The sequence below is a fragment of the Chenopodium album genome, chromosome 20, assembly GCF_948465745.1.
Source record: "Chenopodium album chromosome 20, dcCheAlbu1.1, whole genome shotgun sequence".
Taxonomy (NCBI): domain Eukaryota; kingdom Viridiplantae; phylum Streptophyta; class Magnoliopsida; order Caryophyllales; family Amaranthaceae; genus Chenopodium; species Chenopodium album.
Genome location: NC_137853.1, coordinates 11,294,263 through 11,322,072, shown reverse-complemented (window position 1 = coordinate 11,322,072; position 27,810 = coordinate 11,294,263). Strand labels below are relative to the sequence as shown.

Here is a 27,810-nt window from a genome sequence, read left to right as displayed (position 1 = left end):
CATTTATAGTGTCCATTAAGAATGGCAAGGAAGCAACATTAAGAACAAAAAGAAACGAAAGGAGAAGCAATTTAGCGTATCAAAAGGTGATCAGCATTCAAATTTACAAAATAAGCTTCAATTTCCGGGCTAATGTAAGTCAGGGCATGTTTAGGGCCCCCATGACCTCTAACCAAATGCAAATCCTCAGACATACATTCCATACCCATACTAACCCTCAATGTGTAAGCAACTGCTTTTGGTGTTCTGTAAAATGGTGCGGTGAACTTGAACTTCTTGACCTCGTCAAGACCTCCATATTCTTCCATGTCTAAGAAAACAAACTCTGATACCTTGTCATCTAAGACAATCTTAAGCCATAGTCTATGCTCATTAGTCACGTTATAGAGAGTAATGTCCAGGGGTATACTGACAGGCAATCCTGAGATGAAGCGCAAAGGACTTACTGAGTCAAAGCCAAGAACAACAAGCTCCGCACTGATGTGTCTGATTTCTTCAGTGAGTACCATGTCCTTGAGTATAAATAAATCACACAGTTTTTTCAACTGAAATTGATCAACAGTTGCATCAAGAGAGAAACTGCCATTGGACAATAGTTCTGCAAGTAGGTTCACAAAGTCCGAACATGCAATGGATTTTGCTACCCGTAAGTGGCACACCGAAGCAACCATAGTAGATAATTTCTGTAAGGTTTTGCAATGCATGTGAGAGCTTGAAAGTTGCAGCAGATAGTTGAGAAGCAACAACTCCATTATAATAAGCTCAACATCTTTACTCAACCCAATGAACCTGTATCTCACAGCTAGAATCGCTTTGTCAAGTTTCCCAAGTAGCAAGTCCAAGTCGCCCAATTGATACAAATGACAATTTTTGGAAACCTCAACGTGTCTCCATACCCTCGTGAGAAGCTTCACTATATGAATATATTGGAAGGCAAAAGCTACTGCACCAGCATATGCAAAAGAGCCAGCCCTTACTGCAGCAAGAGATTCTTTACAACACCTGAGAAAACACAAAGTTTGCCATGTTCACAATTCCAAGGGAGAGACAGCAACAAACAGCCTAAATGCAATCACAGGGGTAAATTTGTGAACACCATACCACCTCCTCAATACTTGATACTAGAAAGTACAAGAAATGTGAACTTAGTTATTAGTGAGTGCCTGCTAAAGCAAATACAAGAACTTAATAGAGGAGCACTTGCCAAATATGCAAGTAACACAAGAAAGAGTATGAACAGCAGAACAAGAAACTACTTACAACAGCGTACAAAACACCAAAAGTTTTAATTTCCTAAGAAATTAAGACAGGCTAATAATGAAAACAAAACAATAGCAGAAGCTTCACAAAAGTTCAGACTTCATGAAAATTACAAGGCAGCAATAAAGTCAAAACAACATGCAAGCTATCCTAGTCCTAGCCAGCAAGTAAACAAGTAAAACCATTACCGACCATGGCGGTCAAAACCATAATCCCCATGCCTATTAACATAGACCTAGAAAGTGGAGTAGGGGACATTAAGATAAGTGCACCCTTTTCATGGCTCATACCATTAGTCTACAAGTTCACATAACAATTAAATGTTGGTCTGCACGAGAAACTTTATTTTTATTTGTAGAGGAATAAAAGGTTTAAAATGGCACAAAGCAATTGCCCTATTGATCTTTCTTCGAACTCAAACAGTTGAGCTCAAAATGGGAAAGGTCATCTAAGAGCATGTTCTCTTTACAAAAATTATTACTTGTCAGAACCAAAGAAAATCAGATGGAATCAGATAAAATATTCAGACCAGATAACACTTCCATTAGTTCCACTTATATATTACTACCTTTGTTTCTGAGAGTTCTTTACACTTTTGACTTTGGCACTATTCACAAATATCACTTTAACCATCATTTAAAAGTTAATGTAAGGACATGCATATTCATGTGGAGTCATCTTAGATCATCTCAATATGAAGTTTCAGAATATCAACCTTTCATAATTTTTACAGATAAATTATTAGAGATATTAATGATCTAAGTTTTACATTGACAAGCGGGAAAGAATAAAGTGTCATGAATTTTCATAAACAGGGGTAGTATAAGATATCATTTATTGCGTATCAATATAAAAATATGAAGATATTTGGAGATGAACTGCACAATATATTTGGTCAAAGAGTTTAGTCAGACCAGTCCTTAACAAAATCATATCTAAACACCCTATTTCAGGTGAAGAGAGCATATACTAAGTTCATGAAAGGATATAATTTTTTCCCTTTTCCCATCCCCCTCCCTCCTCAAGCCTACTATTTCACATCAAAAAACCCGCAGAATGTTGGTTATTTTCTTACGTGAGAATAAATTTAGCCAACAGCAATCTCGGGTAAAAAAAGATGGCAAAATATACTCCCCCAACCAATAGAATATTTCTAGTATGTTTCAACCAATGATGCCAGTCTAATATTCTCTCTATCCTTTCCCATTTGATCCTGTTCTACGGTGTACTTAAGAAAGTTGTTTCCATCAGCATTCAATCCTGAACTATTTCCATCATACAAAGCTTGAATAGAAGATCATACAGAACGAAAAGAGCTCAAAGAAACAAAAGGCACAAATTCCATCCTCACAAACCTTAAAGTCTTAATCACTTCATTTGTACATCCGCATTTCACCAGCGGCCATAACCTCTTCACTGTTGCAAGAACAATTTGCATTGTACCGAAGACATGCACAGGAGCTTCCTGCTGACCTTTTGCAGCTGGAAGTACCTCTGGTCGAGTCCTGGTTTCAGACTGTACCTCAAATTGGTTTTCACCTTTTTAACACAATTAAATCAAAAAAAAAAAAAAAAAAATGATAAGACGTCACTTAGATTTAAAATTGGCCACTGTTCACGCAAGAATGACAATTTGATATACCGCAGTAAGACAGGTAGGCCAAAAGGGAATCAATATCCAGTATATCACCAAGAGCATTAGCAATCCGCCCAAAGTATGCAGCTGCATACGAAAATATCCTTGGTGGAATTTGATGAAAGTGTTCTTCACGTTTGAGGGAAGCTGAAATAGCCAAAATCAACAATCCAGCAATCCTTGAACCATAACAGCCAGATTTTTCATCATTGGAAGGCTTAATCTGAAGGAGACAGCACACTCTGTCAGAAAAGTAGTCATGGTGTAACATGATAGAAGATAGTGAAGGGGAATGCATCCTTAATATACATCAATAGAGGTGTCATACTTTGACACAGAATTCTTTCAAAAGACAGCTTCCAACAGCATTGCTCAAAGAAGGTGGCTTTAGACAGGACATAAAGAGGACATCAAACCTCAGCATAACTTACACCATCTTACACATAACCTCTACATAACTTCCCTCGCCTTACACGAATCCACTAACAAAAAATCAATTACTTTTTTAAACAAATTATAAGAAAGAAACTATGAAGTAGCAGATTGTAAACAAAAAAAAAGCAGTGACATCACTTAATCAATTTTTAATCAGTTCTGCTCAATTAAAATCAGTTTCATTAGTAAAAAACATTCACTTCAGCGAGAATCAGGTGAAGAGAAAGGACCTAATTAGATCAGTTGTAGCAATATGCACAGCAGATGAGCATAACGATGTCTGAAAAAATGCTAACCTCATTATTATGGTCTTTGACAATGCTGACTGCAAATTTGCCATGATTGTGACCCATATTGAACAATGTACGAAAGATTTCGGCTTCACTCTGGAACATTAAGGGAAACCCAATAAAATAAAATAAAAAAAGGATGATGTTATGGATTCAGCTAGAGGTTCGGCCCAGCCCATCAAAGTCTATTCAAGAAGGCCCAAGTCAAGAGTGCACAAGGGTCAGCATGAAGGAAGTAGCCGTTTGATAGAAGAGGTCAACGATGGGGACGTCTAAGAGAGTCAACCTCAACAAAAAGAAGAGACAAAGATCATTAAGAGTTTATTAGGGAAGGTAGCAGTAGTAATTTCTATGTCTTATTTTGAGTTGTGCTATTTTTATGTCTAATAGTCACATGTATCCTTTTAGTCATGGGAAAGCTTAGTATTAGTAGGAGTAGAGAGCATTGGAGTAAATCATCCAGAAATTAAGTAAGAACCTTTTGAGAGTAGTAGCCTCAAGCTACCATGAGACTTATGACCTCAAGTCATTAACTATCCTTGTAATCTTTGTTGAATTAATCAAATTAACAAACAAGCTTTCCCCTAATTTGCTGTCTTAGTAGTATAACTTGTTGTGAGAAATCAGTCTTTGACAACTTGGTATCAGAGCCGGTACGGTCATGGCGGGGGGTCCATCGTTAACTCAACGCGCCGATGCGGTGGATGAAAAAATAGAGGAGGTGGAGTCGCGCCTGAAGTCAATTGAAGAGAAACTAACCAACCAAGATGTTTCAATCGGACGAGCGGTAGCAGAGGCCGTAGGGAAGGCTATGGCCGAAACACAGAAGGCCATAACCGACCATTTCACCACCTTGTTCGAGGCGGAGAAGAAAAGGCAGGAAGACGATCGGATAAGGCTTGAAGGGAGAATAGACCGACACCGGCAGGACCAGGAGATGCAGGCTACCCTTCAGGCCAAGGAGCAGGACAAATTTCGAGATGAAATCCGGAACGCAGTGGCGGCGGCCACCACAGTCAGGGCTCCACTACCACCGCCACCGCCCCCTTTTACCCCTGTTGGCGAGGGAAATAGCCTAATTAATGGCGAAAATGAGGTGCGAACTCCGAGAGAAGAGCAATTTGGCATGCCGAATTGGAGAGAACCCAGGGGATGGAACGACGGAGGTCAGTACGACGGCGGCGGAGGAGGCCATTGGAGACAGAAGAAGCTCGACATGCCGACCTTCGAAGGGAAGGATCCGGATAATTGGGTCATGAGGGCTAAGATGTACTTCGACTTTTACCACCTTTCGGAGGAAGACAAAGTCACCGCGGCGGTGGTGGCCATGGATGGGCCAGCGTTGCAGTGGTATCACTGGCAGAATAGGCGAAGACCGGTAAGGGGGTGGGCGGATTTGAGGATGAGGGTGTTGAGGGAGTTCCGTCCGACCAACTCCGGCACACTACAAGAACAATGGCTCGCCGTAACTCAGACGTCAACGGTGGAAGAATATCGGCGTAAATTCATAGAACTTGCTTTCCCGATTGAAGACATTCCTGAGGAAATCATGCGTGGTCAATTTATAAATGGCCTTAAGGAGAAAATCATAGCTGAATTGAGGTTGCTGGACCCGGATTCCTTGGAGCGGGCTATGGAATTGGCGGGTCGAATTGAAGAGAGAAATCGGGTCAATGGAGAGAGAAAAGGGGTCGGAACTTGGCGGGTCGGATCAAGTTCAGCGGGGCCCAGTTCGAGTGCGGGTGGAAGTAAAGGAGGCGGGTTGATCCAGACTTACGGGTTGCCTACTAATACGGGGCCCGTGAGAAGTTGGCCCAGACCACGAGAGTCTCAAGGGTCGGTTAGTGTGGGTCGGCCCAATGTAAGCCAAACATCTAAATCCACCACTAAACCCAGGAGACTCACTGAATTTGAACTAGCAGAACGTCGAGCAAAGGGGCTTTGCTTTAGGTGTGATGAACGATGGGGTGTGGGGCATAGGTGCAAGCGAAAAGAGTTGAGCGTTTTGATGGTGGCTGAAGGACCCGAAGAGATAGAGGAAGAGATGGCCGTGGAAGGAGAGGAAGAGGAAACCGTAGAGATATCATTATGCTCCGTGGTTGGGATTTCAAATCCTAAAACTATGAAACTCAAGGGATCAATTCGTGGGAAGGAGGTGATTTTGATGATAGACCCGGGGGCGACGCATAATTTTGTGTCACTCCGGGTAGTAGAGGAGTTCAGACTGCCGAGAGAGGAAGCCGGGGAATTTGAGGTCGCTTTAGGTAATGGTGAAACAGTGAAGGGGTTGGGAATTTTCCGTGGGGTTAAACTTGGGTTGAAGGGTGGAATCACGTTGGTGGAGGATTTTCTACCATTGGGACTTGGGAATGCCGATGTTATTTTAGGAGTGCAATGGTTGGAGAAGTTAGGAGCGGTCACCACTAATTGGAAAACTCATGTCATGAAATTCACCATAGCCGGAGTGCCGGTGACATTAGTGGGTGACCCATCCCTTGAGAAAACCCAAGTGTCGTTAAAGGCTATGATGAAAGGGTTGAGCAAGAGTAGGGGCGGGTTGTTGGTGGAAATCAACCTCGTGGAGGAGGTAGAGCAGCCACGAAAAGGCAGCCTTGTTCCGAGTTTTTTTGGAGCGAGTGTTGGGTGAGTATGAGGGAGTTTTTGAGATGCCGGAGGGACTACCTCCTAGCCGTGGCCATGAACATGCAATTCTTCTCAAGGAGGGGAGCAACCCCATTAGCGTACGACCGTACCGCTATCCCCAAGCTCAAAAAGATGAGATAGAAAAAATCATCCAAGAAATGTTGAATGCCGGCATTATTCAACCATCCACTAGCCCCTTTAGTAGTCCCGTGTTACTAGTGAAGAAGAAGGATGGGAGTTGGAGGTTTTGTGTTGATTATAGAGCACTTAACAAAGAAACGATGGCCGATAAATATCCCATCCCCGTTATTGACGAGCTCCTTGATGAACTCCATGGAGCAACCATCTTCTCCAAGCTTGATTTGAAGTCCAGCTATCATCAAATCCGCATGAAAGCCGAGGATATTCACAAGACCGCGTTTAGGACCCATGAGGGTCACTACGAGTTTCTAGTGATGCCTTTTGGATTGACTAACGCGCCGGCAACCTTTCAATCTCTTATGAATGTGGTGTTCAAACCATATTTAAGGAAGTTTGTGTTAGTTTTCTTCGACGATATTTTGATATATAGTCGGGATGAGAAGGAGCATGAGAGCCATGTGAGAATAGTGTTGAAGACCTTGGCCGAGCATAAGCTATATGCTAACAAGAAGAAATGTGAATTCGGGTGTGAGAAGGTGGGAAACACCAAGAAACTTGAGGGAGTTACGTGGGTTTTGATATGTCCATTTTATATAGTATTTTACCCCCGTCCCTTGGTCATAATTAGTAGTGTTTTTGGCTCTTTAGAGCCACTTTTGTTACTAATATGCGTTTTCTAGTGTTTTCGTAGTGTTTGTTGAGTTTTGTAGGGAATTGCACCTTTGGAGCACTTTTCCGGGATTTTATGAAGCAACTACGAGCATTGGAGGAACATGACCGTCGTTGAAGCCCAAGGCCGGCTAGATCCATCGAGCCGGTGATTAAGGGCTCGGTATTTGGAATACCAAGGTTTGGACCGAGCATTCAAGACCCGAGGAGGAGATTTGGATTGGGTCGAGGAGTCGAGCCCAATCGGAAGTCCAAGCCTCGAGGAGCCACAAGGGCCCGATCGGGCAAGCATAGCCCCGATCGGGCAAGGCAAGTCATCAAGGGGGCTACGAGTGCTAGGCGCGCCCGATCGTGCGATGCTTAGCACGATCGGGCATGGTGCGCAGCTAAGGAGCATCGAGCAAAAGGCGCGCCCGATCGGGCGGCCCTTAGCCCGATCGGGCGCGTGTTTCTGGAGGAGTGTGTTTGACGAACACTTAGTTTTTATTTAGGAGTATTGTTTAGAAGTTGTTTAAGTACGTTTGAGGATAATTATTTTTACTGACTCTTTCCTTTTCACTTTCTCTCTCTACTTAATATTTTCTCTCTCTAGACTTTTCTCTCTACCTTACTTTTGATCTCGACTACTTTGTAATTTCGCCGTCTTGGTACGATTTCTATTTCAATTAATTTCAGTAATTTCTTCCCTTCAATTCCTTATGGCCTACTTTATTACTATGCATGTTTTAGATTTAACTATGTCCGAGTAGTTTAATTCTAGGGTTTATGGGGATCCATAATTAATATGAAGGGATAATTTATTATTGTTGATTATTGATATTGCATGATAATTTCTTATTGAATTGTTTTAATTCTTTACAATTAGATTATGAATGAGCAGATGTAATTTGATTGTGAATGTTTGGCAATATTGAATTGATGAATCGAGCAGATGTTAATTTGATATTAAGGGCTATTTTCAATAGGGACTTAGATCTAGTAAATTGCGAGAGCCTGTTAGATCTATGTTGGTTAATAAATTGCGAGAGCCTGTTAATCATGTTATCTGTGTAATGTTGATTAATTGATTGTTATGTTTTATCCCGGAATATTAATTATTGGTGAACCTATGACCCTAGGCCTTCTTATTATTGTTTTTCTCCCTGAACTCCATCTCCGTAGTTTAATTTCACATTACAAACAACAAATTGGTTACTTTAATAATTTAGATTATATTAATTAATTAGGAGTAGAAAGACCAGTTTCCCTGTGGATTCGACCCTACTTCCCTATCTACTGTAGTTAGAGGACTTAGGTATTACTTTTGATTAGGGGATACGACTTTACCCTGTCAAAATTTGGCGTCGTTGCCGGGGAAACGGTTTTATTTTTATTTCTAATTGTTTTTGTAGTCTAGATTATTTTTCTTTTGCCTCAAAGGACATTAGTTCTTTGAGGTAGTTCTCATATCTGTCTTTTTAGTTCTTTGTTTATGCCCAGGTGTTCCAGATCAGGTTACATTCCATTCAATCCTGAGATCGAGCGCTCATTTCATAGACAGAAGAATCTTTATAGGCAGATCCTGGCAGGTTCTGGGAGTAACGATATTCCTAGAAATCCATTACCTAATTCTAGTGATTCGGAGCACTCTTCTGATTTAGAACTAGAGATGGGTACACCACCACCACCTCCACCTCGCAAGCTCAGCGATTATTCGCAGCCATCTCTGACGGATTTTCCACATCTTTCTCCTACACCTGATCTCGAGGGAGTCCAGTTCGAGATCAAGCCTCAGTTCATAACGATGATAGAAAGAAAGCAGTTCAGTGGAGCTAAGGGTGAAGATCCTAATCTTCACATTGCAGATTTCTGTCAATATTGCAACACTATTAGGCAGAATGGGGTAACACAGGATCAAATCAGGGAGATTCTTTTTCCCTTTTCTTTATGTGGAAAAGCTAAATTGTGGTTTAATGGTTTGAATAGAGCTGCACTTGGTATTACTAACTGGGAGACTCTTGCTTTAAATTTTTATAATAAATATTACCCTGCAGAGAAAACAGCTTTATTGAGAAGTGCTATTCAGAATTTTGCCCAGGAGACAGATGAAGCATTATATGAGGCTTGGGAAAGATTCAAGGATCTGCAGAGGGAGTGTCCCCACCACAACTTGGCAAAGTGGCAGCTAATTCAAGCTTTTTACAATGGATTAGGAAATGCATCTAGGACAATCTTAGACTCCGCAACTAGCGGTAGATTTATGAATTTAAATGTTGATGATGCAGGTCAGGTTATTGAAGATATGGCGATCCATAATTCCCAATATGGGAATACTAGAGGTTATGCTAATAAGGGCAAGCATCATGTTGATTCAGTAACCCTTATGCAAGCTCAGCTTACTTCTATTTGCCAGAAATTAGATAGCCTTACTACTAACAATCCTAATTCTGTTGCTAATGTTTCTGCTGTTTCTAATAATGCTAATGATGCTTTCTGTGAAAATTGTGGAAGTGTAGGTCATTATGAGCAAGACTGCAGGAGTTCGATGGAGCAAGTTAATGCTTTCCAAACTTATAAGCAAAATAACCCATACTCCAATTCCTACAATCCTGGCTACCGGAACCATCCCTACCTATCTTACCGTAGCACTAATGTTCAAAATCCTCCACCTCCACAACAACCACAACAAGCACCCCCTCCACAGCAAAAATATTACCATCCTCATGCTAACCAGAAACCCTCATCACAAGCCCCTACTACATCTTCTGACCCTGCTTTATCAGAAATTAGGGCAATGCTGACCAGTATGCAAAAACATATGGAGAGTAGAGACCAACAGATTGACTCTATTACCTTCAATCTCGTCAGCAGGGAGCCCTACCATCGCAGGGAATTCAACCTACGGATCATGCGAATGCAATTACCCTAAGGAGTGGTTCACACTACGATGGGCCCCAAATGCCCAAAGAGGATGAACCTGATTTAATTGATATTGCTAATCCTGATTCCGTTGTACCAAATGCCCCTGCAGGGCTGCAGGGTAAAATTATTGATACTAATATTTCTGATGATTCATTGCAGGGTACAACCTCAGGGAAGGATGCACCCCAGGAGAAGAGTAGGGAAGCACCACCAGTTATCAAGCTACCTTTCCCCAACCGTCACTTGAAGACTAAGTTGGATAAGCAGTTTGGTAAGTTTTTGGAGGTAGTAAAAAATTTGGAGGTAACAGTTCCTTTCACAGAACTTATTACTCAGGTTCCTGCATATGCTAAATTCATGAAAGATATTTTGACTAGGAAAAGGGCCTTTAATGAAGTAGAAACTGTAGCATTCACTGAGGAATGTAGTGCACTTTTACAAAATAAATCCCCTCCTAAATTAAAGGATCCCGGTAGTTTTTCTATCCCTTGTCATATTGGAAATGTTTTCATTGATAAAGCATTATGTGATCTAGGTGCCTCTGTTAGTATGATGCCATCGTCTGTATGTGCTAAATTGAATATGGGTGATTTAAAAGTTACTAATATAACTTTGCAAATGGCAGATCGTTCTGTTAAATACCCTTTAGGTATTTTAGAGGATGTACCTGTTAGAGTTGGTAAATTTTTTATCCCTGTTGATTTTGTTGTTTTAGACATGGCTGAGGACACGCAAATTCCCATTATATTAGGTAGACCTTTTCTCCATACTGCAGGAGCCATTATTGATGTCAAAAATGGTAAACTAACCCTTTCTGTTGGCGATGATAATATCACTTTTAACTTAGGGAAAGTTTTAAAAGGTCCTATGCTTGAAGAAAATTGTTATCTAATTGATGTGCTTGATGTAATGGATGATATTTGTGAGGAGAGCTTACCACAGGTTCTTGCAAGGGACCCCTTGGAGGAAATTCTTTGTGGAAATTTGTCTGCAGGTGACATGAGCATATGGAGCAAGGAGGTGGATGACATAGAAAGAGCTCTTGCCACCGAGGAATTTGATGCTAATGATTGTATGAAGGTAGTAAATTTGGTTCAGGAATCAAAACCTGCAGAGGTGAAGAAACCTGAACTAAAACCTCTCCCTTCTCATTTAAAATATGTTTTCCTTGATGAGCAGGAACTGTACCCTGTGATCATTAATACTGCACTGGATGACCCACAAACTTCCCAACTTCTAGAGGTTCTAAGAACCCACAAAAGGGCAATAGGGTACAGTATTGATGATCTCAAGGGTATAAGCCCTGATTTTTGTATGCACAGGATACACTTAGAGGACAACTACAAACCCTGTATTCAACCCCAGAGGAGGTTGAATCCTAATATGCAAGAGGTAGTTAAGAAAGAGGTTATGAAATTACTTGATGCAGGTATTATATATCCTATTTCTGACTCCAAATGGGTAAGTCCTGTACAGGTGGTTCCTAAGAAGGGTGGGATGACTGTTGTTAAAAATGATAAAAACGAATTAATTCCCACTAGAACTGTTACAGGGTGGCGTATGTGCATTGACTATCGTAGATTAAATATCGCCACTAAAAAGGACCACTTCCCCCTCCCCTTTATTGATCAAATGCTTCAGAGGCTAGCAAATCATAAGTTCTTTTGCTATTTGGATGGGTATTCGGGATTTTTCCAAATCCCGATCCACCCTGACGATCAGGAAAAGACTACATTTACATGCCCTTATGGCACTTTTGCATATCGTAGAATGCCTTTTGGTTTATGTAATGCACCTGCTACCTTCCAACGTTGCATGATGAGTATTTTTTCTGAGTTCATAGAGTCTATCATGGAAGTCTTTATGGATGATTTTAGTGTTTATGGTTCTTCATTTGATGCATGCTTAACTAACCTTGCTAAAATCTTGAAAAGATGTGAAGAATGCAATTTGGTTTTAAATTGGGAGAAGTGTCACTTTATGGTGACAGAGGGAGTAGTCCTTGGTCACATTGTATCTGATAAGGGCATACAGGTAGACAAAGCTAAGATTTCAGTGATTGAGCAATTACCTCCCCCAATTAATGTTAAGGGAGTTAGGAGTTTCTTGGGTCATGCGGGGTTTTATCGCCGTTTTATCAAAGATTTTTCTAAACTTGCTAAACCACTAACTCAGCTTTTGCTTAAGGATGCCCCTTTTGTTTTTACTGACGAGTGTCTTGAGGCTTTTGACAGGATTAAGCAGGCTTTGATATCGGCACCCATCATATGTGCACCCGATTGGAACCTTCCATTCGAGATTATGTGTGATGCAAGTGACTTTGCTCTAGGAGCCGTGCTTGGACAAAGGAAGGATAAAGTTTTGCATGCTATTTATTATGCAAGCAAAACTTTAGATGAGGCCCAAGTCAACTATGCCACCACGGAAAAGGAGTTTCTTGCTGTTATATATGCTTTAGAAAAATTTAGATCATATCTTGTTGGTTCTAAAGTCATTGTTTTTACTGACCATGCAGCTTTGAAATATCTAATAGCTAAGGCGGAATCCAAGCCAAGGCTACTTCGGTGGGTTCTTTTGCTCCAAGATTTCAATATCGAGATAATGGATAAAAAGGGAGCAGAGAACGTAGTGGCAGATCACTTGTCACGTATCAGGTATGATGAGGGTAAGGATTCTCTTCCTATAGATGATTCGTTCCCTGATGACAACCTGTATGCAATAGTAGAGAATCACCCTTGGTATTCGGATTTTGCTACTTATTTAGTGGGTGGTACTCTACCTCCTGACTTGTCCTACCAACAGAAAAAGAAATTCCTTTCTGATGTTAAACATTATTTTTGGGATGATCCTTTTTTGTTTCGTGAGTGTGCAGATGGATTATTTCGCAGGTGTGTTCCCGAATTGGAGGTTCACGGCGTTCTTACAAGTTGCCACACTTCACCCTATGGTGGACATCATGGCCCCACTAAAACGGTGGCTAAGATTAACGAGTCAGGCTTCTTTTGTCCTACCATGTTTACAGATGCTAACACTTTTGTGCAGGCTTGTGACTCTTGCCAGAGGATTGGCAACATTTCGCGGAGGCATGAGATGCCCCAAACTGGGATTCTTGAAGTTGAAATATTTAATGTTTGGGGTATCGATTATATGGGGTCGTTCCCATCTTCCAATGGGAATTGCTACATACTTGTAGCCGTAGATTATGTGTCCAAATGGGTTGAAGCCATAGCCTCACCAACAAATGACTCTAAGGTAGTCATCAAGCTATTCAAGAAGATCATATTTCCCATGTTTGGTGTTCCATGAGCCATTATTAGTGATGGGGGTACCCACTTCCACGAGAGACAACTGGACAACTTACTTAGGAAGTATGGTGTGTATCATAGAACCGGGCTTAGTTACCATCCCCAAACTAGCGGTCAAGTTGAGGTCTCTAATAGGGAAATCAAGGCGATCTTAGAGAAGGGAGTAGCCAAGTCTAGGAAGGATTGGAGTATGAAGCTAGATGACACACTTTGGGCATACCGAACAGCATTTAAGACACCGATTGGTACTTCACCTTATAGACTAGTTTATGGTAAGGCATGTCATCTTCCCGTAGAGTTGGAGTACAAAGCTTTTTGGGCAATCAAGGAGCTTAATATGGATTCTAAGGCCGCGGGTAAGAAGAGACTTCTCCAACTCAATGAGTTGGATGAGTTTAGATTGTCGGCATATGACAGTGCGCGCATCTACAAGGAGAAGACCAAGAAGTGGCATGACAAGAGGATCCTACCGAAAGAGTTTGCACCGGGCGATAAGGTTCTTCTCTTTAACTCTAGATTAAAGATTTTTCCAGGAAAGTTGAAATCTAGGTGGTCCGGTCCCTTCACTGTCACAAAGGTGAATAAGTTTGGTTCGGTGGAGTTGGTGAATGACAAGGGTGAAGAGTTCAAGGTAAATGGCCAAAGGTTGAAAGTGTATCATGAAGGTGCTACTATTAGAGATGTGGAGGAGACTCTCCTAACTCCACTTCCTAAATGAGCTCAAGGGTGGTAAGAAGGCCATGCGGGACCTAGATAAACCAGCGCTTTGCTGGAGGCAACCCGTATTTCTTGCTTTCTAGACTAGTTTCCTTTTCTTTTTTTTATTTTTATTTTAGAGAGGTGAGAAGAGTGATAATTTTACCATTTACAAGTGTTGTTGTACAGGTATGAATTTGACAGGTAAAGGACTTAGAAAAATTTGAAGAAGAAAAGAATTCGGAGTGCCCAGGGCTAGGTACGGGCCCGATCGGGCGAGGCTCGCCCGATCGGGCGCGCAAGTGAGGCGAAAATTGGGGAAAAATTCGCCCGAACGGGCGAATAAACCCGATCGGGCGTGCAAGAAGAGCTGATTTCGGGGACAATTTCGCCCGATCGGGCGAAGCTTGCCCGATCGGGCGCATTTTTGTGGAAAATTGAGTGAAGGAAAAGAAATGTCGGGCAAAGCTCACACGATCGGGCGAAAATTTTGGCGAAATTCACCTTCGAGTTCGCGCCCGATCGGGCGGAGTTCGCCCGATTAGGCGCGCAACTATCATCAAAAAAAATTTGCAATTTCGCCCGATCGGGCGCGCCTCCAGGCCGTCAACCTTATTTTCCTTTCCTCTTCTTTCTTTCCTTATTTCCTCCTTACTTCATCTTCTTCATCTTACTTTCTCTCTCTAAAATCTCCATTTTCAAACCTTCAACTCCTACTTCAATCTTAGATCTTCTCCAATTCTTCCATCCAAACTCAAAAATTCTTACATTTTCCAACTCCTTTCATCTTCCTCTACAATCTACACTAAATTTTCAACACTTTCTCTCAATTTTCACTCAAACCCTTAGAGAGATAAAGCTTCAATTTCTACTAATTCTCAAAGAAAATGGCATCAAAGAGGTCTATAATGCAAAGGGGTGAAGGATCGAGGCAACAAGCACCAAGTGTTGACCCGGAGCTTCAAATTCCGGGGTGGGAGAGGGTGGTCATCACCACCCAAGAACAAAAACTAAGGATGCTCAACCTCATCGCGCGGCAGGTAATTCCTACCCGTTTTATTCATCATCCCACATTATCTAGACTAGGAATTGACAAGCATGTTGAAAAACTGTTTAAAGGAATAGGCATGAGTGGTTTGTTCAAATTACATTATGATACATATGATTATTTGACCTTAGAATTTATTTCTAGTTTTAATGTCATTAAATCAAATGCTTTAATCTCTCATGTTCAATTTCGTTTGTTCAATAATGATATTAGATTGTCTTTGAAAGATTTTGGGAAATTGTTTGATTTGAAATCGGATAGACCGATTGAACCGCCCCAAGACAACATCACCTTTGTCTATCATGCTTTAACGGGGAATCCCAATTTAAACCTCCAACATGCCAAGGGCACTTGGATTCAACATCCCGTGCCAAAACTTTGGCAACGGTTTGTTGGCCTCACCATCTTTGGGAGGCATGAACCCGCGAATGTGAGGAGAGATGAACTAGAATTGTTAGGGTCTTATATGATCCCTAGGAGTGACAAGTTGAACATAGTTCATAGGATGGCCCAACATTTCTAACGGGTGGCCAATGCGGCCGAGTCGGGTAGGTCTAGGGTCCCGATTTACTTTGGAGGGTTAGTAACCCACATAGCGGTCAAACACCTAGGTTGGACCCCTAGCGGCGATGGTAAGGTGGCCGGCCCAACCCTTATGGACGGACCTTATTTAGGAGGGCTTAACTGGATAAATGTGATAGGGGGTGAGACTTGGTGGGTTATTCATAGGGAGTCGGGTAGACGGGAGAATGCTTTCACTTTGCCTAACCCGGCCATAACTAAATTTGAGAAGGGTCTTCCCTCCTACACCTTCGAACTAGGAGACCTAGGAGAAGCCCAACCTCACCACCAAGCACCCCCCTCACCACCACAACATTTCCACCAACCATCACCCCAACACTACACACATAACATTCCCACTTCCTCAACCAACTACAACATCGACCCTAACGCCCCGTATGACTTCTCGGCTTTTAGAAGCCAATTAGACCGGATAGAGAGTGGGCAAGGGAGGATAGAGGGTATGGTTAGGAACTTGGACACTAGGGTAGGATCCCTAGATTCTAGAGTTGGGGTGGTGGAGAGGAACCTAGGGCGGGGTTTATACCCCATGTATGATGATTATGCCCGTCGGGGGGCTATTCCCCCCGAATCGCTAGTTCCCGATTGGTTCCAACCTCCCCAAGGGGGGTACGCGGACCCAAGTGCCTACGGTACCTATGTGGACTATTCATCGGTACCTATGGGACCGATGCTCCTTTTGGTGGGCTTGGGGGGAATGTGGACCCTAACTATTTTGCAGGTGGTTCGGGTTATGGTGGTGGTTCGAGCTATGGAGGGGCCGGTCCTAGCCATGGTGGGAGCGGCTATTCGAGGATGGATGAGGATGAGGAGTAGGTTACACTCCCAAGTCAATGAGGGCATTCCTTGATTTGGCTTGGGGGGTAATCTTTCGCTTGGTAACTCTCTTTCCTTTCTCTCTTTTTACTTGCTTTTTAGTGTAGTTTTATTTGCTTTCTAGGTTAGTTTTATTGCTTTCCTCATATGAAAAATACAAAAAAAATTGAAAAAAACAAAAAAATCAAAAATACGAACCAATGAACTGTAAATCATGCTTCCATGTGCCCCATACTTGAGAAAAATTGTTTTGATCCTTGGTATTTGATTTTGAGCATTGTGGATTTGTTGATCATGATTTGAAGTTTAATTACTTGGATTCCTAAACATGGGTCAATTTTGTCCAACTACATGTGAATATGGTGCTTGACTAGTCGATTTGGTTAGGAATGTGTGATTAGTTCCTGGTATGTCAATGAATTTGAGTATTGGTTTGCAACGATGAGTAGTGTTTCATAACTCACTATTATGCACATGTGGAGGACGAAGGCATTTGTTCTTTTAGGTAGCCTTCAGATTTATTAGATACATTTGTTCCTTTCTTGCTACCCATGTTGTTGCCTTGACTTTTTATTGTTTTTAGCCACATTACAAGCCATGTTTTCCCCATTGGTTACTAGTCCCAAGCTTGGCTTGGGGGAGCTATTAGTGAGTGGGGTGAGGGAGTTTGTAGCGTGCACTTTATTTGCACAATTTGGGTGGGTTTGAGAAGTTATTTGTTCTTGATCATATTTTTGTTTGATGAGTTTAAAAGTTGTATATATTCTTGAAAAATAAAAGTGTGATGGAAAAAGAAAAAAAAAAGAGAAGTTTAAGAAAAAAAAGTGAGAAAAAAAAAAAGTGAACTTCTAAAAAAAAAAAGAGAAAAAAAAATGAAACAAAAGAGCAAAAAAGAAAAAAAGTGTTTCATGTTCAAATTATCTAGGTGAAGGTTTATCAAAAGAAAATAAAGAAAATAGTTGAGTTTCAATGTAAATATTTCAAGTTATGAGTTCAAAGTTTATTATTCACTCTTGTTCCATATTATCATATTTTTATGAGTGAATATTGTAAGTATTGGGATTGATTTTTATGATTGGAGTATATTTGGTGGATTTGTATTGGAGTTGGTTATGTTGGAGCTGTGTATGATCATTGTTTTTGATCATGGGTTTATTTAGGATATGGCTCCCTTTTAGCATAGCTTTTCTCTCACATACTCCCAAATTTATCCTACCCTTTACCCTAGCCTTACATTACAAGCTTTAAAGACCTTCCGACCTTGTGCATAGAGTTGTGTAAATGTGAAAGTGTTGTTTATCAATGCAAGTTATGACTTGACATATTCCGAGTCGACTATTAGGTTGAGTGTATGTCTTTTTAAACACACGAGTGTTGTGAGTTTGGGACGGCATTGTTCACATAAAGGGGTTGGGACGGAGAGCGATCGAGTACATCTTTTACTCGCCACATAAATGAAAGTAGAGTGTGTGAGCACTAGTCTTGAATTCTATATGCTCTTGTGGTTTGCTCTACTTGACAATTGTTGGGGAGGAAGGGTGATTAGATGGATAAGATTGGTTGATTTTGAAGCGTGTGCACTTGATTTGCCTTGAATCGTTTATGCTTGATTTTTATATTGGGGTGAGGCATGTTTTATTGTTCATTGAGGAGCTCTTTGCTTAGGGACAACCAAAGGTTTGGCTTGGGGGAGTTTGATATGTCCATTTTATATAGTATTTTACCCCCGTCCCTTGGTCATAATTAGTAGTGTTTTTGGCTCTTTAGAGCCACTTTTGTTACTAATATGCGTTTTCTAGTGTTTTCGTAGTGTTTGTTGAGTTTTGTAGGGAATTGCACCTTTGGAGCACTTTTCCGGGATTTTATGAAGCAACTACGAGCATTGGAGGAACATGACCGTCGTTGAAGCCCAAGGCCGGCTAGATCCATCGAGCCGGTGATTAAGGGCTCGGTATTTGGAATACCAAGGTTTGGACCGAGCATTCAAGACCCGAGGAGGAGATTTGGATTGGGCCGAGGAGTCGAGCCCAATCGGAAGTCCAAGCCTCGAGGAGCCACAAGGGCCCGATCGGGCAAGCATAGCCCCGATCGGGCAAGGCAAGGCATCAAGGGGGCTACGAGTGCTAGGCGCGCCCGATCGTGCGATGCTTAGCACGATCGGGCATGGTGCGCAGCTAAGGAGCATCGAGCAAAAGGCGCGCCCGATCGGGCGGCCCTTAGCCCGATCGGGCGCGTGTTTCTGGAGGAGTGTGTTTGACGAACACTTAGTTTTTATTTAGGAGTATTGTTTAGAAGTTGTTTAAGTACGTTTGAGGATAATTATTTTTACTGACTCTTTCCTTTTCACTTTCTCTCTCTACTTAATATTTTCTCTCTCTAGACTTTTCTCTCTACCTTACTTTTGATCTCGACTACTTTGTAATTTCGCCGTCTTGGTACGATTTCTATTTCAATTAATTTCAGTAATTTCTTCCCTTCAATTCCTTATGGCCTACTTTATTACTATGCATGTTTTAGATTTAACTATGTCCGAGTAGTTTAATTCTAGGGTTTATGGGGATCCATAATTAATATGAAGGGATAATTTATTATTGTTGATTATTGATATTGCATGATAATTTCTTATTGAATTGTTTTAATTCTTTACAATTAGATTATGAATGAGCAGATGTAATTTGATTGTGAATGTTTGGCAATATTGAATTGATGAATCGAGCAGATGTTAATTTGATATTAAGGGCTATTTTCAATAGGGACTTAGATCTAGTAAATTGCGAGAGCCTGTTAGATCTATGTTGGTTAATAAATTGCGAGAGCCTGTTAATCATGTTATCTGTGTAATGTTGATTAATTGATTGTTATGTTTTATCCCGGAATATTAATTATTGGTGAAAGTATGACCCTAGGCCTTCTTATTATTGTTTTTCTCCCTGAACTCCATCTCCGTAGTTTAATTTCACATTACAAACAACAAATTGGTTACTTTAATAATTTAGATTATATTAATTAATTAGGAGTAGAAAGACCAGTTTCCCTGTGGATTCGACCCTACTTCCCTATCTACTGTAGTTAGAGGACTTAGGTATTACTTTTGATTAGGGGATACGACTTTACCCTGTCAGGTTTCTTGGGCTAACCGGTTACTACCGGAAGTTTGTGGCCCAATACGCCCAAATTGCCGGCCCACTCACTTCTCAACTTAAGAAAGATTGTTACGGGTGGTCACCGGAAGCTACTCTAGCATTTGAGAACCTTAAGAAAGCCATGACTACAGCTCAGGTATTAGCAATGCCGAATTTTTTGAAGGAGTTTCTAGTAGAAACCGATGCCTCCGGATTTGGGGTGGGAGCCGTGTTATCTCAAGAGGGAAGGCCAATTGCGTTCTTTAGCAAGCTCTTGGGAGTTAGAGCTAGGGAGAAATCAATTTACGAGAAGGAACTCATGGCTATTTGTTTAGCAATTTTGAGGTGGAAACATTACCTCCTTGGAAGGCGCTTTGTTGTGAGAACCGATCAACAAAGCTTGAGGTACATCACTCAACAAAGGGAGGTGGGTGGAGAATATCAAAAGTGGATGAGGAAGTTAGTGGGATTCGATTTCGAAGTTCAATATCGCCCCGGTGCTTCTAACCGTGTAGCTGATGCTTTGTCTCGAATGGATTATGCAAAGGTGCAATTGGGAGCTTTAATTCATTCTCACGTAGTGGATTGGAGTGAGTTAGAAAAAGAGATTCAGCAAGATAAATGGTTAGCCCAACTCAAATTGGGCCTAGGGAATGGTCAGGAAGGCCCAGCTGGGTTTTATTTAGAAGGGCAGAGAGTCTTGTACAAGGGGAGGTTAGTGATGCCCAAGTCTTCTAAATTCATCCCAATTCTGTTGAAGGAGTATCACGATACACCGACCGGAGGTCATGACGGAGAAGTGAAGACCTATCTCCGGTTGGCGGCGGATTGGTTTTGGGGAGGAATGCGGCGCGAGGTCGGGGAGTATGTGCGCCGTTGTGATGTGTGTCAGCGAAACAAGGCTGTTCAACGGCATCCTCTTGGCTTACTTTAACCACTCCCGATTCCGGTGGCTATTTGGGAGGACTTATCTATGGATTTTGTCGAAGGATTACCGCTATCCAAGGGGTTCGATTCAGTTTTGGTGGTGGTGGACCGCTTATCGAAGTACAGCCACTTTATTGGGTTGAAACACCCCTTTAATGCTTTGAAGGTGGCTGATTGTTTTGTCAAGGAGGTGGTGAGGCTACACGGGTTTCCGTCGACCATTGTTTCGGATAGAGACCGGGTTTTTATGAGCATATTTTGGCGGGAATTATTTCGGCTGCAGGGCACTCACTTGAAGCGGAGCACCGCCTATCACCCGCAATCGGATGGGCAAACGGAGGTCGTGAACAAGGGGTTAGAAACTTACCTCCGCTGCTTCATCACCAATCAACCTAAGAAGTGGGCTGATTGGTTGTCTTGGGCTGAGTATGCTTACAACACGTCCCCACACACTTCCACGAAGCTTACCCCATTCAAGGTGGTTTATGGGAGAGATCCTCCAAAATTGTGGAGGGTGGGCAGCGGTCAGACACCGGTTGACCAATTGGAAGCGTGGTTACAAGAGAGGGATTTAATTCTTGATGAGTTACGCGTGAATTTGATGAGGGCACAGCAATTGATGGGGACGTCTAAGAGAGTCAACCTCAACAAAAAGAAGAGACAAAGATCATTAAGAGTTTATTAGGGAAAGTAGCAGTAGTAATTTCTATGTCTTATTTTGAGTTGTGCTATTTTTATGTCTAATAGTCACATGTATCCTTTTAGTCATGGGAAAGCTTAGTATTAGTAGGAGTAGAGAGCATTGGAGTAAATCATCCAGAAATTAAGTAAGAACCTTTTGAGAGTAGTAGCCTCAAGCTACCATGAGACTTATGACCTCAAGTCATTAACTATCCTTGTAATCTTTGTTGAATTAATCAAATTAACAAACAAGCTTTCCCCTAATTTGCTGTCTTAGTAGTATAACTTGTTGTGAGAAATCAGTCTTTGACAGATGATGGGAAGATTAAACAATGAAGAATCAAATGAAGCAATACATAGTGTTAATATGACATGACTTAACAACCTTGGGATAGATTTCCAGACTTCTAAAGAGGCTTTCAACAGTTAATTTAGACACCTTCAGGTCAGGCAATTTAACTGATCCAAGCAAATCGAAGGCTCTGGATCTTATCTGGGAGTCCTATCAACAAGGGTACCAAGCACCTGCAATAAGGACAAATAAGAGATTGTTTTAACTATGCATTGCATATAAAAACACAGCATAGCATATTGAGCAACACATACAGATTATATAACTAAGTACAAGCCACAGTATATGCTTCCCAACCAAACAGAACATACATACCTGAAAAGTTACATATGCAATAGAACACAAAAGAATGAGATTAGCAACAAACATAGAACACCAATAACAAATGACTCTTGAACAAGCACAAAGCAATGCATTCATGCTTGAGAATAGGCATTACAAATTACACACAGTTCAGTCACCCTCAAAATTAAAAAGATAATAATAGGCCAAGAAGAAGTAATCATTGCACAACATGCACTACGGGTTTGACATTAGGAAGGTATGGTTTGGACTTTGATTCTTATTCTATGTTTGGTGCAGTTCAGAATGAGTTATAATCCCCAATCATGCTGTTTGGTTGAGCCATGAGAGTAAAGGAAATATATGTTTCTCTAATAAGTATATGTTTCTCTAATCAAGTACTTTGTATATTATAAAAGAAAAAGGAAAACTGTCAAAATTCTGAATATGTGTGTGTGTGTGTGTGTGTGTGTGTTTTGTGCCTTCCATATTCCATATCAAGTGCAGAAAAACAACCGGGTCAAAACATGAAATTTAAAATGGTAATTAAGAATGTAAACCAAGCCCAAGATCCAAGCCTACTACCTCCGGTTATGGACTATATTTTTGTCAATTTGGCAGAACTAAAAAGTTTTTTAGTGGTTACTCATCCAGTTATCCATAAAGAGAAGCTTTTTGCATCAGAATTACCTTACCACTACTACACAAGTCTTTCTAAAGCTGAAGACTGGTTGCTAAAACACTAGTTAGCACAACTAGTTGAAAAATAACAGTTGCTCACTGAAAGCTAAAAAAAGTTGGATAAATTAAATTTATTTCCCAAAACAAGTTGTTTGCTGGCACTAGCAATTCATTTATCATGTAATTCCGTTAATCCGTTGAGAATAGAACCTTTGCTAGATGTAACTCCATGTCCATGCTTTGGTAAGGTAAAGTACATGATTTCGATATGATGGTTTAAAAAATGAGAAATTGATATCATAAGCAGTTAAAGTTTGAGAATCTTGTAGGGAAACATTTCATTAGCTAGCTTTAATAACATATAGAGAGAAGGGTTTTCACTAAAATTTTGTGGAACTCCCTATAATATATAGAGAGAAGGGTATTCACTAAAATTGCAAGACAGCGTAAATCGTTTATCAAGCTTGTTAATCCATTATCCATGACCTCCATATTCAACTTTTGCAAACATTGTAATGTTACATTGTAGAAAATTTGTAACTTATAAAAAGCCCGTGCACCAGAATTCCAGAAAGCAAGCCTTTGAGCCTTTTCATTGTTAGGCTCAGCTGCATACAAAAGGCGCACTCCGGTAAGCCTTAGCCCAGGTGTAAGGTGCAGCACCTGTAGGTAAGAGTGTAAGACACCGACACACCGTTTTGCAACTAGTTTGTGCCACGTCCACTAACTAGTGTCTTACCTACAGGTGTTACGCCTTACGCCTGGGCTAAGGCGCGCTTGTTACTTAAAAGGAGAGTAATATAGTTTTTAACCAAAGAAAGTTATCTCAAAGCAATGTACTACATAATAAAAAAAAATTTAAAATATTTATTGTAGTATTAAAAGCATACCATATCTATATGCGCCTCTTTCATCGTTACACATCCAGACATTGCCATGCAATGGATTGTCTTCAAAGCCTCTAACCTGGCAATAACCGAGTCATCATTCAGAACATAGCTCAATATATTAACAGCATCAGGAGCAAATCGACCAGAGATGACACAAAGCATTCGCAAGGAGATACAGGCAGCTCATTGTACCTTCAGGATAGCCATACATATTACACAGGGTCAGCTAGTGGCATGATGGAAAGCAATTGTAACAGCAGAATGTGCAGACCCTCTATTTCAACAATTGTCTTACAACCAATTCTACAGCTTTGGTTACAATTGTTTGGGCCGTTAAAAATGGCCAAGTAATTTGGGGTGTAAAATAAATATAAAGTACAGTGAACAAAAACAAAAGGAAACCACCAAAAATTGGCATTACTAAAACCTAAAAATATGTTCCCGCTATTCCATTTCCATCACTGTTGTATAAGGCTATGCACAATTTTTTTAAAGGCTGGTTATTGAAATGGAAAACAAGACTGGCAATTTATAATGCATTGGTATATCAAATGAACAAAATAATTGTTCATTTGATATAAAGAGATGCGTAATATGGAATGAATAAAATACTCCTACCAAATCACAATATCTTCAACATAGAGAAATGATTTTATACAGCTAGGTGATGAGTAGAGAGATAGAGAACGATGAGGTATTTTCCCATATGGCGAAGAGAGAAACCACTTGCTAGAAAAGGAGTGCCAACCTTAATTTACAAAATCCAAAATGGGAAGCATTGAAGTTACTGTTAAATTAGGTAGTAGCTAAGTGGTCAGCTAGTATGAAATAAGTCACTTGCTAGAAAAGGAATGCCAACCTTAATTTACAGAATTCAAAATGGGAAGAATTGAAGTTACTGTTAAAGTAGGTAGTAGCTAAGTGGTCAGCTAGTATGAAATAAGAGTGACTAGCTTTTCATAGACATTATTCCTTTGTAACAATTGGTGAGTAGAAAATCATGTGGCTAGTCTATGCTCCTAGCTTGTAAATGCAAACACCCAAAGTTTTGCAATTACCTCACTATATTCATCCTCTAGACCATGAATAAATGCACCAGCAGCAACACCAGCATGAATTTCATGTGATTTCGAACTACACAGAGCTAAGGATTGTTTCACTTTAATTGCTTCGGCAACCTTTTTGTTAAGGGTCTGCAACAAAATATATTCAGACACATAAGTAATTTTTCCAAGGGCAGTAAAAGCCTCCACCCTGACTCCCACGTTCATATCTCTGACCATAGAGCATATCTGTGAAGCCAAACCAAGCACAATTTTGTTAGCAGATCTATGAAGAAAACAATTAACGGCAATTACACGATGGCACCCACTAAAGACATAATGAGGAGATGAGCAGCATAATCACCACTAAAGCAAATTTATTGAGATATAGAACAATATCATTAACCTGTTTTGTTTTAGTCCAGAGTTCAGGAGTTACAAATAGAAATGCTATAGAAGACCATGTATATTGAGAAGAATGAGAACTCAGGGTAGTAGTTCAGCTTCCAGGTAGCAAATTACAGTCCCTCACTGTTTTTCATCTCATAGAGGCATCTCATCTAAAAATATAGGAAGTCAGGGGCCTATATCCCCAAAGTTCCAGCTTTACCGACCTCAAACATGTAGAGCATTTTTGGTAAGGGAATTTTTTTTGGTTGGAAACTGATTCGATAAACCATTACCGTAACCAAGTGTTTTGTTGTGAGGTTTGGGTAACAATTATCATTGCCTAAAGATTATGGTTTCCACCTAGTTGTTACCTCTCTAAAATTTAAGGTATTAATTACCATTACCCTCCTCAAACACAAATTTTCTGGCTTCAGACTTTCTCACTCCCAACAATTTCATTTTCTCTCTCCTCATCTCTTATTATCTTGCAAGTGATTCCTTTCACAAGAAGAAAGTAAGTTAAGTTTAAGTGATTCATTTCCATGATTAACCCAAACAAATGATAAGGTAAGAGCTTGATAGTTTCTTTCCCCTCTTAATTGTTTCTTTCCATTCTGTTGCCAATGTTCGTATCAAATGCCCCCGCAGCAGATATGGTACAAACTCAAACGAAATGTAGCAATTTTTCGAATTTTAAGGTGAAACAAACACTTACAATATGGAGTACTTAAGAAAAAGCACAGCTATGATACCAGTTTACAAAATCATGACCAGAACTATAACTGCAGCTATAGTCTACTTTTGATAAGGTTTATTAGATGGTTTAAGAACTTGTAGATCATTTATTTCAGAATATTTGGAAATTTTGATAAAAAGATAACGATGAAAGGATAGAAAAATATTTGTGTTTACAATCACAAGTGCAGACAAATAGGTGTTTCATGGGCTACTCCATAGATATAATCCTCATAAATATTAATTTTAAAATATAAAGCACAAATCCTGTTTTATCCAAGCATTTTCTGTGCAACTAAGTTACAACAACAAGGCTGGTAAATGGTTTTTCTTGGCAATATAAACCCTTCAAAGAAGGGAGGGTGGTGGAGATGGAGGGAGTGGAGGAGAGAGATGAGGAGAAGGGAGGGTGGTGGAGATGGAGGGAGTGGAGGAGAGAGAAAATGTGGGGGAGGGAAGGAGGGAAGGGTGGGTTAGGGTGGTGAGGATGGTGGAGGGTGTGGTTGAGGGGTTGGTGATGAGGGTTTGGAGTTGTGAGAGGAGGTGTAGAGAGAGGGTGGTGGTGGTGGTGGTTGTGGTTGTGGTGGTGGTGGTGGTGGGGAGGTTTTTCTGGGTTTCCCGCCATAGTTGTTGCTCCATATTTGGTCGGTGGATTAGGAGTTCATCTTGTTTTTAGAGGCAACGCCTGAGATTTTCAAAGCGTTTTTCACTAGAGAGAAGAGGGGGGGAAATTACTACATCCATTACAGGTTATGTGCAACGATTTGACATAAAACAGAGAGGGAAAATGTCTAATCGTTGCACATAACCTGTAACGGAGGTAGTAGAAGAAAAGGGGGAGGATTAAGAAGGGAAACTAGGGGGAATTAAAAGGAAAGAGGATGGGATTAGTAAAAAATCAAAAGGTCAAGTGACTTGCACATAGGAGAAAACGCATGAATGACCGAGTCAATGCTGGAATGTGAACGTTGGTTGTTTTGAACAAAAAAATTTTACAATCTGATCTAGGGTTTTAGTTTTGGTGGTTTTTCAGGGTGACGCGGTTGCGGGAAAGGGAGGGGGAGGGTTCAGGTGGGTTGGGGCTTGTGGTGCGACGCCGGTGGTTGGTTCGGGGAGGGAAGTGGTGAGTTGGGGGGAGGCGGTGGTGGCTGGGTAGTTTAGGTTTTTTTTTTTTTTAATTTCACTTTTTTTAAAAAAACAAATAAAATGCTGACACGTGTTACTGTGGGACACACTTAACGGAATTTTTGGATGGAAACCGTTAAGTGGTGGTAATACCAATTTTTAGTAAGTTTGTCTGGTGTTAAAATCCATTTTTTTTTTTGGGTGTTAGAATCAATTTTCGCGTATTTGTGTGGTGTTAAAATCTAAAATTTTCTTAGGTAAAAGATATGACCGAAATAGCGGAAAGGGGTTGATTCTGGATCAAGTTTATTCTTATTAATCATATCTTCAATCAAAAAAAATTAAATTTGCTCTGTTTCTAGTTACAGTTATGACTTATGAGAATAAGAATTTGTTTTAAAATTTGTGGATATTGTACTTATTGTTGTATTTCATAATATTATTCAATTTCAAATGAGATTTTTTATCAATGACCTTTTTTTTTTCTTTTTTGACACAACCCGTGAAATTTATCAATGACCTTGCATAATAATTACCTAAAATGACAATATTTAGTTATAAAACAGGACATTATATTATTATTAACCCTAAACCCTTACTCTATGGAGCTATAGGCGTACCTCATCTAAAGTTACTTGAAGGACTATAAGGAGTACTTTGTGGCACACCTATGCCAAATGGAGAAACTCAAGCACTAAGTCTTTCTTGTTGTGGGTCGTGAACGAGTCATGCATAGCATGTCCATGCCTTGGTGGATTTGGTTGATTGTAAAGTCGATTTTCACTCAAGGCTTGTTCCTAATCTGTGGGATATGTTTCCTATTCTAGGACTATATATTACTCCTTAAGGGTATTTCCTAGCCTTTGTGATATTCATTACCAATGAAATTCATGTAGATCAATAAAGTTTTTCCTCTCGCCTGTCTATAGGTGTAGCCAGTGCATCGTTAGTTAACCATGTAAATTTGTGTGTTATTTATTTTGCATTCATTACATAATCTATCTCACACCCGCTACACCAAGATCAAATTGGTTTTTGCAGCACTAATGTGTGACATTAATGGGTAAGAGGAGTAAAAAAATTGGGAGATGAAATTGATAGTAAACCAACCCATGACTTTGATAACTACATACATGTTCGTTATAAATTGCTTTCCGTAC

General features: G+C 40.5%; 1 non-coding gene and 1 pseudogene across 2 annotated transcripts; both read right to left on the bottom strand.

Annotated features, from left to right (window-relative positions):
- Window positions 1-57: 57 nt before the first annotated feature.
- Window positions 58-25,264, bottom strand: LOC145596791 (protein SIEL-like; annotated as a pseudogene). Its single transcript, XR_014103294.1, has 9 exons — window positions 25,189-25,264; window positions 24,765-24,850; window positions 24,416-24,649; window positions 23,358-23,549; window positions 21,538-21,677; window positions 3,628-3,717; window positions 2,903-3,119; window positions 2,616-2,799; window positions 58-1,002 (listed from the first exon to the last, which is right to left on the bottom strand). The product of XR_014103294.1 is annotated as a protein SIEL-like (transcript).
- Window positions 9,119-9,225, bottom strand: LOC145599951 (small nucleolar RNA R71). The gene has a single exon (XR_014104192.1). It is a non-coding gene; the product is annotated as a small nucleolar RNA R71 (small nucleolar RNA).
- Window positions 25,265-27,810: the final 2,546 nt, after the last annotated feature.